General features: G+C 46.9%; 1 protein-coding gene across 2 annotated transcripts in view; it reads right to left on the bottom strand.

Annotated features, from left to right (window-relative positions):
- The window catches only part of LOC144142503 (xibalbin-1-like), a 134,240-nt gene extending 119,449 nt beyond the window's left edge, over positions 1-14,791 (bottom strand). For both annotated transcript variants that reach the window (XM_077674059.1, XM_077674060.1), the window contains exon 1: positions 14,535-14,791. The gene's annotated coding sequence lies outside the window, so the exon portion shown is untranslated. The remainder of the gene's footprint in view (positions 1-14,534) is intronic.
- Positions 14,792-15,114: the final 323 nt, after the last annotated feature.

The following is a 15,114-nucleotide window of genomic DNA, read 5'->3' as shown; positions in this document are numbered from 1 at the left end:
TTAAAAAGACCGAGCTAACGCAGATTTTCTTAAAGTCGACCAAATCACTAAGCAGGAATGCGTTGCGGGGAAGACATTTAGACAGCGCAATATATGAGATCGCGAAGCAGTGTGGAGGCACCAACAGCTTTTAGTATTTTTAGAACTTTTACGTACGTTTAACACACGCCACTGACCAAGCCGCGGCGCGCACGAGACGGAAGTTACACCTACCGTCGAGCAGCGTAGTTAAATTGCAAAAGGAAGTCGTAATGCCCACCAAGAGGCCAACCAAGTCCTGAAACGTTCGTTCCACACGGGCGCGAGAACTGGCGGGATTGGGCATATACAGCGTCGCTGTGAAAGAATGACAGACGGTCCACTGGAGCAAACATTCTACATGGTGCGCATTCCAACTTTTTTTTGTACAGACTTTTATGGTTGTCAGAGCAAAGGCATTGGTTATGAGCGATTTCAAATTTACCACTCATGCCCCTACATGCACGTCAGGCGGTAGTGTCAGAAACAATGGGCGCTGCCCTGCCAACGCATTCAATACTTTGCTCATGGGTGCCGTCATGCTGGTGTGGCATAGTTAGTAAGGCATCGTCTTCGCAACCGAAAAGACACAACTTCGACGCCGGCTTTGGCAGCTCTTTTGTAGCGTAACCGACACAGGCCGAGGTTGAGCAGTTTCGCATGGGCCGTGAAGGGCCGTTGGTTTAGATCGGATCGGATCGGATTGGATTGGATATGATTGGATTGGTTGGGTTAGATTGGATTAAATTGGATTGTGTTGGATTGAAATCCAAGCCAATTGGAGTACGGGTGTGTAGAGAATTGGGTCTGCACATTCGCCCGTCTGCGCATTCCAGGAGTGACGTCATAGCCGCGGCAGACGCATTGGCGCCAGCGGGTGCATAGCTGTGTGCCTCCGGTGCGCCGTAGCGAAGTCTGACGCTGCGCGAGAGCCGCTTGGTAGCCGTTTCGCGTGGCTTCTGGATAGCCGTGATGCCCATGCGCGAGGAGCATGACTGGATGGACTGGACTGGAGTGGACTGTACCGGACTGTACTGGACTGGATTGGATTGGATTGGATTGGACTGGACTGGACTGGACTGGACTGGACTGGACTGGACTGGTCTGGACTGGACTGGATTGGATTAGATTGAATTGAATTGGATTGGATTGGAAATCGTTTTAGCAGCAGTAAGCATAATCAGCTAATCATAGACAACCAGGAAACCTGCGAATAACCATCTGAACCTTAGCTCACGCTACGTATCGTAGCCGAGCTAAGCCACTGCTAATTTTTGATTTCCTGAAGAAGAGGCTTGACAGCGACAGGGGCAAACAGATGTTCCACGAAACTAATATAGAAAGAAACAGCGTGGGAAATTTAGGTGAACAATTTACTCATAGCCGTTGCAAGCAAGGCATCTGCGGTTCCATGCCATTTTTTTTTCAAACTATATAAAAAGAACAATATTTCTTAATACTTTACGAAGACCTGCAATGCTAACGAATACTAGCACTCGCAAGAGTTTAGCTACCGGGACCAGCTCATCAAACAGCCTTCCGTGATTACATAAACACCTGTGGGTCTTACATGTAATCTATCGCTGTTTCTGCCGCATTTCGGATCACAGGGCTAATTATAGTATTATCCCTTGACAAGTGCACCAGCCCGAGGTCTCTGAGGGGCAAATGTATTAAAGATAATTTATAATTCCAGTTCCTAAGCTAAGAATCAGGCATCGCACTCGAAGGGGAGGGGAGTGTTTCAACCTGAAAATATAAATAATCATTTCATAACTGCAAAATCTAACCATGGCAGCAAACGTTCATTAGGCGGTATTTTTTATTGTAGAAATCATTTGGCAGTTCGCGCGTATAAGTATACAGTGAAGGAAATTTGGAGGGTGATTAAGCTTCGCATTTAGGCTTGGAACACGACAGCGTTATAGGGCTCCGTTTGCATCCCATGAAAGCTTTCCGAGCGGTGAAAACGTCCGCTCATGCCAGAAGGCAATCTATTGGGGCATCGGCTTATGATCGTACAATTCACGAAAGACAGACTTCCAGGTGGTCTCTTCTACTGCACCACGTGCTCACCACCGAAGTAGAATGCCACGAAAACGATTATGTAGACCTGCCTATGCTATCGAAACGTAAGGGGAAAAGTAGGAATAAATGTTTACTTCACGAGCGCTGGTGCTGCATTTAGGGCACCCGCCCGGTGGGGGCGTCTCTAGTCTGGGATGCCCTAGCCTTGGCTGGCAGTCCAGGCCCCCCTCACCAGTATGCGCTGGGTCTCAGGGTCTGGACTTTTCAGGCAGGCTACCCACTGCTCCTAAGAGGGGGAAGGGCTGGGGGGCAGGACTGGGGATTTTTCCGCACTCACATATTTGATGGTGTTGGGTGCCGGGTAAGATACAGAAATTACAGGTGGCAGGGTATCGGCTGGGGTAGATGTGAAGAAAGGTACAATGGGGACAGGAGTTCGTTTTTGTTCTTCAGAGGATGGTGGCTTCTTGTCTGGATAACTTGGGATGTCGAACGGGAAATATTATTCTTACGCGATAGTGGACCAGAATACATCTGTAGTGCGCTATGTCGGGCGAGAGGAAGGAGCCTCAGGCAGGACGACCGTTCGTCGCAAGGCAAAACCATATTCTATTTTGGGAGCACCGGAGAGACCCCCGTGTCCTCGTGCACCCGCGCGGCCACCCTGCCTGTGACCATGTCGATCGGGCTTCTGCGCGAGGAGCGGCGCTCGATCCAGCGATGTCGCTGGAGCTGGTGCTACAGGGCTCCCCCCAAGACAGGAGCGAAAGTGACGATCGGAAAAGTCATGCGAGGTTCCAGTGGACACGCCGGGGTGGTCTTGTAGGGGGCGCAGCAGGTTCGAACGGAGTGACTTCGGCTGGAGGCTCGAGGTACGCGGGCTTCAGTCGTTCAATGGCCACGGTGTCTTGGGTTCCATTAATGTCCGCGACAAAAGTGGTCGAGTGGCGTTGAACGACTGGATAGGGGCCAAGGTAATAAGGCCGCAATGGTCCTCGGACGGGTCCGTAGCGCACGAACACATGCGTGGCAGTTTTGAGGTCAGGGTGCATGCAAGTCGTCGGGTACTTTGCAAGGTGTGTGTGTTCAGGCCGAAGATGCCGAAAAAGCTCTCGTAGGTGATCGACGTAGTCACTTCCATGAACAGGTTGCGAAGACTCGTCGAACAAGTCCGCTGGCAAACGCAGAGGTGTACCGTAGACGAGCTCAGCAGACGTGCACCAGAGGTCCACTTTGTACGCGCTCCGGATACCGAGGAGCGTCAGTGGTAGCCGTTGGACCCACTCGGTTGGGCATCCGTGCGCTGTGAGTGAACACTTCAGCTGTCGCCAGATTCTATTTTGTGAGTACCGGCGAGACCCCTGTGTCCTCGAGCGCCCGCGCGGCCACGCAGCTTGTGACGATGTCGATCGGGCTGCTGCGCGAGGAGCGGCGCTCGATTCAGCGATATCGCTGGAGCTGGTGCTACATATACGTATTTTAGGAGAGGCTTTGTCTTGGGAGCAGCAAGCTATGTTTGTCTGTCGTAGAAAATGGCTCGGTGTACCTGCGCGGGGGCAGCGGCATGCACCACCACATTTCCGGCGAGGGATGTGTGTCCGGGTGCCCACCCAGACGAAGAATTGAGAGGAAATACCTTGGTCACGTAAGCCTGCTTGCGTGGTTTGAAGACGAAAGCCTACCGATTATCAAATAATTCCTTACTTCTACATCGTGTTCTCGTCTGCCTCTTAACTTTTTCTTCGTACTCTTTAGGTGCAAAGTACTTCCAACGGCAAACTAGCCGTGCGTGACGCCACAGCTCCACAGAATCGGAGATCTTCGTGGCTGGTGTGCGGCTGTTTTACTCCCCTGCAGCGATGTTCACCGGGCCCGCGGCCCGCGCCAGATTACCATTTTCCTCTCTATCTCAGGCTGCGCAGTTAGCGCATTGGTCACGGATTCAGTGAGGGGGTTCAACTCACCTACACAGCCAAATGTGTTTTACGTGAGAGCTTGCTTCTGGGTTAGTGGTACATCACAACTTATAAAACACTGCGCTAAACTGGCATTGACAAATACGGAGGACGGTGGAACAGAAGAGGCACACATACCAAAGCGCATTTGTATGTGCTTTTGTATGTGCGCATCTTGTGTTCCGCCGTCCTTCGCCATCGCCAATGTCAATTTAGCGCAATGTTTTGTATACGTAGTGTTTTACGTACTTATGTTCTAGCAAGGCATCGACAATTGTCACTATTCCCTCTTATTAGACATGATGCCGGGGATCCTCGAGCCTGGTCCGTCTTGCGTTTGCCAAGCTTATCGTTGGAAAGTAGCTGTTTATGCACGTGCGCTCATACGCTATTGTACGATCGAGAAGCGCTGCTTTTGGCTGGTCGTAGGCCGCTGAAGGAGATTTACCTATGAAGGAGGCGAGAACGTCCACAACCTCTAACGTGGCATACGCAGGTTGAGTCCTCACGGCGTACTAAAATTCCCGTTGTCAGGAGGTGCTTCCGGAGAGTGGGAGCTGTGACTCGTCCTGCGCGAGCAAGATGGCCTTATTGTAGTCCGAACACACGGCAAGTGGACAGCCATTGCGGCGATTTTGTTTCTGCCTGCTTGCGGTGCCCTCTGTTCATGGTCAATTCCGGACACGACTCTACGACTTCGCTGGGAGGTTATCACATGCGGTTGTGACCAACTGACCCGCTTGGCACAGGGAAGCTGAATGAGAGGACGAGGCCACGGTGTCGAAAAAGGTTTATTTCTAACGTACTGGCGTCTCCCATTGGAGATGCCAGGAGTGCGCGAGCCTTCCGGCGAGGGAGCGTGTACGTTGCCTTAAGTCACGTTGCTGCCGCTGACACTGCGGCTTGCCGCTGCAGGTATATCAGGCTTTTGCCTTAAACAGGAGAAGCATTTGTCATGCAGTCAAATCAAGCATTTGTAAATCCCTTGTATCTGCGTGTCTTGCAGTTCCTGACGCTGTTCTTGCCCGCCATTTCTTGGAACAGCGCTTGCGATCCCGGTGGTTTGTGTGGGCGCCGTAGGTGTCCCTGCGGGACTTCTTGCTTACGGTTGACGCCGCTGGCAACGCCACCTTTTCTATGAAATGAAATCCTTAACACTACGCATTGACATTTTTTTCTCTTTCGTTGTCCACACAATGAAACGACTACATCGTCATAAAGTCTTCATACTGACGGAACATAGAGTGGGGTGGGGGTGACGAGATAATACACTGTCATGTCCAATTATTCCGCCTAGCCCGTGCGGGGTCTCTTACTATAGATGTCTGATGGAGGAAAGAAAGCCACAGGAAGACAAGAGAGGAAGAGAAGGACGCAAAAAGGCAAAACTAAAACACAGCAGCACGCGGACGGAGGGGGATGGAAGAGGGGAGACAATGGCGCCGAGTCCCCCGAGGCGGAATTAGTGCCTTCCGACTGGCAGGGGTCGCTTCGCGTCGTCACATTAACAGATTCCTCCGGGGTAACGACACCAGAATGCCGGCAGGCGGCGCTAGCCTGAGCAGGCGACACTGGCAGCCTGCAGCGAGCGTCGGCTACGGAGCGTACGGGTTGCATGATTCAGTTATCGACAGCAGCCAATTACGCAGCCAAGAGAAGCCGGATAGCGACGCTCTTCGGGGCGTTGCGGCGTCCTTCCTTTTCTTTATTTCCCCTTCGCTGGCTCTGCGATGGAAGACTCTCGGTAACGAGCTTAGAAGTAACAATCTGACGGCAAGGAACGTTTATTCTGCATAAAGTAGTTTTCAGCGAATGTCGTCAGTTGCGCACGAAAGGCGGATACCGAAGTTTGGTGTGATCGCCCGATAACGACGTGGGAGTGCAAAGGTGAACTAGTGAAGACATGTTCCACACATCCTTTATGTAACGCGTAAGACAATAATGAGCTTACCAGAGTTATGAAAACCGTTAAGAACAAAGACCTACCGGCACTAACAGGATGAAGCGTGGAGAAAATGTCTAAACTTGATGGTGATGAACTTAGGAGCTTATTCTGCCGGGCACTCACTGCCCTTATAGATATTGCGAAGCGACATAAGCGAAGCTTGACTTTGTTTCGCAACAGCACTTATTGGATATTGTTTCGTCGTAAAATTCTGCTACTTTTCACATGCCGGGTTTAAGAAATAGTACTTCTATTATAAAAGCAACGTGTGATTAACGCAGATATTAAGCCTTCTAAATGAATATTGCATAATTCTTTTTCTTCATCTTGATAATATTTCAAAAGGCAGGTGCGAATCATTACTTAGTACTACAAACTTAGCAGGCAGACGCACCTGAATTACGGCGCTTCTCACCTACACAAGCAAATGAAACATTTCGGACGATACCTAATTGTTTTAAATTTCTCGCGTAACGTTTCTGTCCCACTAGACCCGGTATTGGGCCAAGATATTGTACTTCTTTTTTATTTTTCACTGAACTGAAGAGCGCACACTGGGTGTACCCTAAATTTCCGAACGAACGAGCACCGACAGTGCAGTGAGGTCAAGTGAAAAATACGAGACGGGTGATCGTTCGGGCCAGGCGCAAGAAACACTGGAAAAAAGTGACCGCACCGCCAACCGAAACTGCGGAGATATTTCGGAAAAATGCCAGATGGCAAACTTTCGGCTCAAGCACGGCAAGGACAAATAGGTGACCTCTTCAACACATGAACAAGGGATTTACGTTTATTTTATTTTGTTCCCTCATGGGCACTAAAGCAATCGATTTTAGGTGGTGGGAAATCTTTGGGATCTTTCAGTAAATCGAATATTTCATCCCTAAAGGGTGGTCGGCGATGTTTCGGGGGTGGGCGTTCGTTCGGAACTTTACGGTCGACATTTTCTCTGCGCAAAGCTGTTGCTTGCTTCACGGGAAAGACATACTCTGGAAGCCCCTCAGGGAGAGGTGAAACGTTTCACGAAAACGTTTTTTTTTTTCAGATTTTAAGACATTTCTTTTTTTTGTGCTTTCACTCAGCTCCAAACGCTCGTGTTAGTGACACGCAAGGGGCTCATCTGTCGTCGAGTCGAAAAAAGGAGTTTTTTCGTCATGGTGTTGTGGCAACGCTAACTCTTCCGCGGTCAATGCATCGATTCTGGGCCAAGACACGGGTTTAGTTGTGGTTTCGTAGTTTCTGCCTTGCATTCAGCGGACGACACAATCACAAGTGCTGTCGCCTTGGAGAGGGGAGGTGGTGCTTCTTGCCACACTCGAAGCCGCCCCCATTAGGTCCATGTAAACATCTCGCTCGATCAAACTGGAAGTGATAGAGTTAAAATTGACCGATCGCTAAAATGGATAGCGTTGTGGAGCTTCTGCAATAGCAGGTCTTTTTTGGCGGTATTTATGGCACAAAAGTGTTAAAGCTGCTTTTCTCCAATGTGTGCCCATTGCCGACGCTAACGAGTTACGAAATAAACTCTGTGTAATTGGAGGGCCCAACGCAGTGCAGACTAGCTCGTGATTGGAGACGGGCTCTCTCACGCCAGAGAATACTGGAGAGATTCGAGAGAAAGAAATGTCAGCTGTAATTATCTATACTTAAATAAATCAAAATTCATTCACATGCAAATAATGTGCTAGAAACGGCCAAATATTTTAATGTTCGATTTAAAAGGATAGTAATTGCAGTTTCGTACGTGCAGTTGCATATCTACCGAAAAGGTGAGGGGGAAAATAAAAAGGGGCAAAACCAGTTTGAAAAGTTTCCACGCGTCACGAACGAATGTTCGAAGGATCACAACACCTAACAACGGCATACAACATAATAAAGCACACATTTCGTACATTATACCATATTTTCAGAGATCACAGCATAACGTAACTTTAAGCAAACTAACATTTGAAACTCGCAACAATATATGCGTAAGAAAATACTGTTAGTTGGATAAAAAATAGCTCTATGGCAGCGTGTAACACGGCGCTGCTGCGAAAATCGTCCTCGACCAAGCTTTCCATAGGAACAGACAGTCTCTGTGAAGTGTTGGGACTGCCTTCCCCATTATGGCAGTCTCAGCATGCCCTGTGGACGCCGCGAAATCTCCAACAATGGTCGCCACTCGCGCCGTCCTATTATTAGGGCTGCTGTTGTTAATAGAGCCTTTTTGGTCAGTTGCGCTGGAACTTGTTACAGAGGCTGAAGAACAAAGGGACAGGATACCGATTAGGAACTGACACGGACCACGAGTGTTTATAAAAAGGAAAAAGACGTTTTGGCTCCCGTAGGTGAGCCTAGTTCACAATGAGCTGAGGAGACGCAAGTGATCAGGTTATGTAGTATTCAAGATGCGACGTAGGCAACGTGCTTACACGTGTGGGAAGTCACCGTAATGGCGACTGAGTGTGTGCTCCGTGGTCTAGATTGTCAGGAATTCAAGATAAAGCCGTCAGGTACAATTGATCTCTTTTTTCATTATTTTCGCACTGGTACAGTCTATTTTGCGGTGAGTTGCTCTTGCGTTTTCGGCCGGAGCGTTAGATCATATGTTTTTCTTGTTCACAGCGTACGTGTGCTGCTTGAGCCTTTGCAGAAAAGTTCCCGTCTCGCCGACGTAGCTTCGATCGCCGGTTGCGCAGGGAATGCTGTAGATATCTCCTGGGAACTCTTCTTTTGTTATCTTGTCTTTGACGTTCACCAGGGAGTGCCTTAACTGTTGTGTTGGCCCGTACGCTACCTGAATACTGTAGGGGCACTGAACACGCTAAGTACAGGTATATACGGTACCGGAGCACGATTCTTGGGACGAGTGTTACCGGACGTTGCCGGACGTTTAAGCTGGAGTTCATTCAAGAGTCGGTGTCAGTTCTAAATTGGTGTCATGTGTTTCCCCGACCAAACGGGCTTGCGTCCAACACTTCATTTCAACAAAAGGACGTACACTTTGAAGTAAAGATGGCATTTTGATGTTTTTGTCTGTCCCTGTAGCAAGATCCAGTACAATTTTCCAACGATGCTATACCAACTAGCCCGACGCGAACCTTTACAAATGTTTGTTAACAGAGGCCCCCGGAACGCTAGGTGTCGGACGTGGCCATCCATCTTTGTGGCTTTTTTGCCCGGGAACCGCTCACAAATACATGACACCCTAGCCCCTAAATCGTTGACCACTTGACACTAAATCGTTGACCACTTGGCGAATCTTCCAACCTTAGCTTAAAAAAGAAGCTTCGGTTTCACGCCACAATGAAGCGTAATGCGTGTTCTTCATAACAGTCGGCTTCTTAAAACGATTTGCGTCTTAGAAGATCCTGCCAGGTTGACAGCTCTAATATCCATTACGATGCCAAATGCAATTTCCCTGCCACGACAATCGAAAACCCTATTTCTTGAATTGACATTAGCCTTTTTTGCGACTTTCATAGCGTATGATGCATCCAGAAACGCGGAAAGCCCTAGGAGACTTCGAAAAGACATTCAGTCTCCTTCGCGTTCTTACCATTGCCATAGATATTTTTTATTTAACTCGAAAACAAGTTGACAGTCACAGGTAAAGGATTCTTGAGCGCTTGAAAGGCTGGCCGAGATAAAAAAAGCCCGCAGCTATGCTGACATTCGCCCCTAGAGACGCTACCCAAGTTTTTGCGGAAAGCACTGTGGAACGTAGTTCTCTTTTAAGAGCAGCCTTTCTGATAGAATTGGCTTGTCGATAAAAAAGAGTCAGGCGTTATGAAGCCATCTACGTGAACTTCGATATAGGTTCTATGTGCACAGGTGCGACATGGGGTGAACAGCATCAAGGTCGCGGAAGCCACAAATTACTTTTCTGTTTTCCTGGTATAGTGGTGCCCTGAACAAACGGCGCACGCACAAAATAAATCAGAAGGATTCGCTTCATGTGGCGCTGAGGGATTGCCTGCAGGAGAATAAGCCACGCTAGAGAGCACTCTATCACCTTCCATCACAGAGATCGGTACGGAGCAACTCGTGTGAAACAGCTTGCTCCGTGAGCATAAATTCTAAAGTTTGAATTGAGACGTGAAAAAGCGAGGCTCAGGGCACCAGCCAGCAAGCCTTCCCCTAAGCTAAAATGTCCTATATCACATACGTACCGCTAAGATTGTGTAATCTAAGAAACACTAATAATGCCTTCTACAACTCAAAGAATTGAGGCATACAGTAGCTTTAGATCTCACCCCTCACCATGCGCAAAAGTCAGAAGACGGGGTTTGTTCTTCCAAGCAGTGGTATCCGGAGACACGGATGCGTCAGGTTTTTATATAGCTTCTGAGAGGAAACGGTTTAACGCATACGTAATCTCTCAGCCGCCTATGCAGAGAGGGTTGCATGAGCCGCAAACCTTAGTGGATACTGTTGCGACACTTCTGTGTGGAACTTTCCGGCGCGCAAATGTGGGCGTATCTCCGTAATGGCGGTATATCTCAACACTATTTCAGAAGACCTTTTTACGCTTTTGCGTAAATCCCAGGTACAAAAAACCCATCAGCAGTCGATTATTAAACGGTGTGGCGTCCGGCTGCGCTGCTGGCGGATGCTGAAGGCAGCATAACCGAGGCTATTTTTGGAAACACTCACAGTGAGTGGATGTCACGCCACCTCAGCCTTTCTCTTGGGTGTTATACAAAAAGAAGGCGAGTCTTCAACGTCATTCTCACATCGATCATTCATGAGCGGCATGCCCAAAAGCCACCCTCACAGCTACGAAAGCAGTTCTAAATGTAGGTGTTGATAATAAGTTAACCGCCATTCGAATATAACAATGTCGATTTCACCTGTGGGGGTCACACAATCAGGATTTTTATGCCGTTCGAAGCCAGGGTTGAGAAAGCCCAGGAAAGTTCATTGTAACACAATATTGCTTACGCGTAAGAAGAAACTTTTAATTGCTGCTTTATATGTTCTTGCTAGAATACAATAACCGGAGATTACATCTTCCGGCTCGCTTCAAAGGAGTCCTGTCTTCCCTGCTTTCTCACGGAGTCACGGTACATGCTAGGCAAAATTTTATTTTTTTTAAGTTTGACTCTGCTTCATTTGTTATCGTTCCTACATTTCTTTAATGGCTTGCGTTTTTTCTTTGGTTACTTTGAGGTACCGACGGACATGTTCCACTCTAACATTTATTTTTTAGTGGTTCATTTTGCGGATGTTCTAAGTATTCTCGGCATATTCCGGTGACGACAGCACCCCGCTTATCTATGAACTTAGCAATCTCCTGGCGTTCTTAGTATTTCTGGCATCCTCCTCGATCATTATGTCCAATGCAACTGACATTGCCCTCCGTTTACACGTGTTCATCTCAGCTCTTCGCCGTGCGAAGAAATCAATAAACGCTATAAATACGCCCTTTCTTAACGGTCCCATGGCAGCACAAGCTGTTGGATTATCAGTGTTGAAGGAGGTGACCCTGTAACAAGGCACATTATTGAATGCTGCCATTTTATATTGTGGTAGATACCCAACAGATATACCTTGTTGTGTCCACGTGTACGATGTTTATTGCGCTACATTTTTTGTGTACCCGATCCTATTGATGCCGTCAATACTTTATAAACCCAAAAAACGTGTTCCAGGCTACTATTCCTAGGGTGGCGAGTAAAATGTGTAGTTTGTAACCAGCGCTCGAAAAGCAGTGCTTCTTTTTAGACCGACCTTTCTGCCCTAATTTCTTGGTCTGACGGGAAAAATTCGCATAAAGCAGCACAAGTCACGTTTCAGAGGTGAACAAAGAAACTTCGCCAGTTTACTTCCAGTTTCAAATATCCTTGTAGTGGCATTAAATATCATCAAATTTTAGAAATCGCTACCATGAAAGAGGTAATTACTTTACGACGAAACAATAACTATCCTACTGTACTACGAGTGTACCTTTATCACAATAACTACCCTAGTGCGACTGCACCTTTATTAGCATAATTTCGGGGTACCTCTACGTTAATTTAAGTGATAACTATATCGAGGATGATGAAAAATTTATAAAAAATATTTTTAGCAATAGACGCCGGCTCAGCAGCAGAAAGCCGCGCCATAAGATATCAAAAAGGAGCGCTGTTGGGCCCATTTGGTTTATTTAATAACAAAAAAGCAGAACTTTAAAGGCGGGGGCACAGAAACCACGCAAGCTCCATTTTTCTTCCGGCGTCGGAATCTTCGTTGCATTAACTTTGAATTTCCAAGCTGTTAGATTCGCCTCAAAGAAAAAAAAATCATTCTCATACGTGCCTTTGTGTAGATTGACTTAACCACCGATCATTTGACCACTTTCTCAACGGTATTTGATGGGAACGCACACCCGAGGTTTTTCGAATATGAACGAAGTAAAATACTTACCGGCTTTTGTTTATCCCTGGACTATGCAATCGTATTCCCGGAGAGGTAGTGTTTTAGAAGAGAAGCAACGAAGGTTTTTGTTATCATTCCCAAGCAATAACGAACGTTTACCAGGGTGCGACTTCGATGTTTCAAACGTTCAGTGAGAAGAAAAGCTTCCATACAATAATACGGATCAGAAATTGTAAAGCACTGTACAAAGATGAAGACCCGGTACAAGGAGAACAAAGCAAAAAATGGGGGCGTCCCACTAATAAAATTGTAACCACATAAATTACTACTGTACGTTTTAATTATGTTAATTTCTTTACGAATAATCAAAGTTTTATGTGAAAAACCTGAGAAAGGATGAGAAGGAGAAGAAGCAACAAAGCGCAGGACCTAAATTTTTCTTTCTTTCATCTTTGTGTTTATTTCGCAAGCACGGCGCGTTTGCCACGTAGGACCGTCATCTCACTCAAGCGCGTCGTTTTTTTTCTTTCAAAGTCGTGGCACCTCGTTTTCATCATAGTCTTTCCACAGAACATTTTCTGTGTGTTTGTTTACTTTTTTCCTGTTCCGCGCTCTTCAAGCAAAGCATTCAAATTGAGTTTCCCTATTCTGGTCTGCTTTCTCTTCGTTTGACGGATTGTTACGATACGCAAATCATTTTCTATCTATGGGAATACTCCGTGGAGGCCATGACTACTATAAATGATTATTGGCTTCTTCGCAGCTCAACATCGAATCTGAACACAAGTAAAAAGTAACGTTTCACATACTTCTCTACAAATGTAAAGGAAACACTTTTTTTGTAGTTTGAAGAACGCCCAATTATGTCATTTTATGCGCTTAAACAACACGAGCAGATAACTGGACAATTTGCAGAAAACATATGCCTCCCGTTTTATCGAGGAAGCTTTGCCATGACCGGTTCCTGATAAACCCACCTATCACTAAAAACTAAACAGGGATCCGAATATACGGCAATCATTGCGGTGCGCATGACAGGAATACCTCAAGACCTGCGTTTTTACAATTCATGAGGTAAGTTCTATACACGGCGCTTCTCAGCAGCTCTTTTATAAAATACTTAAACCAGCTTATGAGGCTGAAATAGTTTAGGCAGAAATACCGTACCAGTATTTGCCCCTCATAATAAAACGAAAATCGTGTCAGTACTAAAATATTCTTGTGAGCTACAAAACCGGGTCACATACATACATGTCCCGAAAAATGGAAGCCTGTAGAGTGGGATTAGATGGAGAATGCAATATTGCTACAACTGCCGGAAGCACAAAAATTCTTAAGCTTACGACCGGGAAGCTACTCACCCAGAATGCGTCCTTAACAAGACAATATTGCATTGCCACCAATGAAACATCAACAATTCCTTGCTACCGTGCCACTTCTTGTGTGCGAAAATGAGAGGAAGAGGTAGTACTTCAAGTTTTAAAGCGGGACTACAGTGAGCAACCCTGTGGTAACAGTGCCTCAAGACGTATTCATTTCGCTTCATTCCTTATGAAATAAAATACAAATCTGTTTCTTTATAAAACATTCTCATTGATCATATTGTTGATCCGCAAAAATGAATGTCCAATGCAGAAGGAATGACAGTGAGTCCTTGATATCAAAAGACCCCAAAACACGAAAAAAAGAAACGTTACGATTGGTCACATGTAGGAATTACCTTGAAGCACATGGTCGTAATTAAATGCTTTTGTGTTGGCAGAAAATTCGCCATAAATGATTCTGCTACTCCCCACACGTTGTGTAATCATAACTCTCGATATCAAGAACCTATTGTATAAAAGGCGTTCATCTCTCAGCCTGCCATATGGATGAGAAAATGAAGGAAATCATTGAAAAGACAAAGAATCCAATAGCGGGCCGGTATTAAGTTGAAAATAACTAATTAGAAAGTTATAGTAATTACTAAGTGTACACGTTCATTGTCATTACCCCAAAAAAATCGAGAGATGCACCGCGGGAGAATGCGCGGGAGGGTACTGCTCCGAAGGAGACATATCGGGACTATAAGTAACTCCGAACTGATTTAAAACAATACAACTGTTTTAAAATCGTGATATGCTAGCTGTTTTTCAATTTTATGCTTGCCAAATTCGCTCTCAGAGAGACATAAAATTGCATCTCTCTTACTATCGAACACCGAAACAAAGACCATGCGCCCGACGGGACGGTTCGGTACTCACCAAACTTCCGAAGCGGCTGAGAAACGGAGGAGGTGTGGCCGGTTTCGGGAAGGCTTGGCTCAAGCCTTAGCTGAAGCCTCGTGGTTTCCCTTGGCTTGGTCTAGATGCTGCTCGGGTGGTGCTGACCCCGAATTTTTCGCGGCCTTTCTTGGGCGAGGGAAGTCAAAAAATAAATGGGCGCTGCTGGTTGTTCTGGAAGCCGGTCCCGTTTGCAGGCGTGCGCTTGCTGATCGCGTGGAGCAGACCGCCCGAGCCGCTCGCTGCTGTATATATACCCGCCCGCTCTCCCCTCTTTCTCGGCCATACCCTCTCCACGAACGGCGCCTCCTTTTCGTCATCGGCCCTCCAGGCGTCACAGTACAAAAAGGATACGCCCGAATACGCATGCGCACAAGCGGAACCGGAGTGATGCAGTGGTTGCCACACGATCGATGCAACAAGCGCGTCCTCTTAGGTCTCCTGGGGCGGCCCTTAGTTGTCCGTACTCTTCGCTTGTTTTGTTCAGCTCCCATTTGGGGTTGTGCGGAGTTCTTGCAAAGGAGACAGGGTAGCGACTTCCGGCCTGCGTTCCTGCCTTTTG

This window comes from Haemaphysalis longicornis, unplaced genomic scaffold (genome assembly GCF_048455015.1).
Source record: "Haemaphysalis longicornis isolate Haplotype H1 unplaced genomic scaffold, Haemaphysalis longicornis Haplotype H1 scaffold_6, whole genome shotgun sequence".
NCBI lineage: Eukaryota > Metazoa > Arthropoda > Arachnida > Ixodida > Ixodidae > Haemaphysalis > Haemaphysalis longicornis.
The sequence above is the reverse complement of the archived record's forward strand: the minus strand, read 5'-3'. Positions and strand labels throughout refer to the sequence as shown.